General features: G+C 32.9%; 1 pseudogene; it reads left to right on the top strand.

Moving 5' to 3' along the window:
* The first annotated feature begins 964 nt into the window (after positions 1–964).
* On the top strand, positions 965–1,105 carry LOC145243281 (U2 spliceosomal RNA; annotated as a pseudogene).
* Positions 1,106–1,416: the final 311 nt, after the last annotated feature.

Genomic DNA, 1,416 nt, shown 5'->3' on the forward strand with positions numbered 1-1,416 from the left:
ATCAACCGCCGATAAAGATTCCCTTTAATCTTTTGTTTTGGCCAAGTAAATAATACAAAGAACAAAACAAAAAATACTTAAAAGAAAATCTTTTAACCCTGTATGAATACAAACGCTTATCGAAATAAACGTTTCCAAAATATGTTTAAAAAAAACAAAAAAAAAAAAAACGAAACGTCCGCCGCAAGGTAGGCGCGAACGCAAAAGCAAATATCTCTCAGTCTATGTCCTAGCCCATCGGATCACAGCAATAGTCATACCATGATGTTGCAAATTTATGTAGGTAAAGTATCCGAGAGGTGCAGCGGTTCACGCATGCGCAGATGCTGAAATTATTATGAAAGAGACGATTAACGTAATCCCCATCAAATTCTGCGGTCGTTAAGGTAAAAAAAAAAAAAAAAAAAAAAAAATGAATATTTTGTTCTAAATTTGACAGTCCCTGTCCTTTACTACAGTACCAGATTTGTTCTTGTCCGCTTTGAATTTCAAAAGTTTTAACGAGACATTCATACACACACATACATACATACATACATACATACATAAACACACATACATACATACATACATACATACATACATACATACATACATACAATAATACCTACATACATACATAATATGTGCATACATACATTCACGCTACGAGAATTTTTCTTTTAAATAAGAAACTATGAAAAAATCGTCTGTAAGTTTAAAATTTTGTTTTTGTTTTTCTTTTCTTCTACTTTTTCTTTTCTCCTACTTTTTCTTTCTTCTTCTTCTTCTTGTTACTACTACTACTACTACTACTACTACTACTACTACTACTACTACTACGCCGCTTATCGCTCCGTCCGTTATCATGCTGTGAATCCCTAAAAATGGAAAGTGGAATATTCCAAATAAACCTCATCACCCTTGAAAATTGAAATATTAAAAAAAATTAGTGTCGCTGTTGAGGCAAAGCTAATAAAATGATTTGTCTTTCTTTGCCTTTTGGTTAAGATCAAAGTGTAGTATATGTTCTTGAGGTGATATATTTCAATTTCTTCTCTCTCAGTGGAAGAGAAATCCTTTACGAGTAAGACAATTTTTTCTCCATGTTAAAAAACGACCCTGGTGCCTAAATCTGCCCCGTGGGGAGGCATTGTGAATAGGTACTATGTTTAATGTAACAAAGTTTTAATATTAAAAAAGTAACTGGAAAAAGTTATTTCTGATTTAATTACAAAATGCCCTGGAAATGTCACTTCTGATTAATTATAAAATGCCTTGGAAAATGTCCGTTCTGAATTTTTTTTGTTTACTTGCCTCCCCACAAGGGCGGAATTGGACATGAGGTCGGTTAAAAATTTAGGGGGATACCAGTTCCCCAAAAGGGGCATTCTGGTCAATAACAAAAATAAAAATTGTATCAGTAATGAAAGATTT

Source organism: Euprymna scolopes, chromosome 21, assembly GCF_053919585.1.
Source record: "Euprymna scolopes isolate OS-2025 chromosome 21, ASM5391958v1, whole genome shotgun sequence".
NCBI lineage: Eukaryota > Metazoa > Mollusca > Cephalopoda > Sepiida > Sepiolidae > Euprymna > Euprymna scolopes.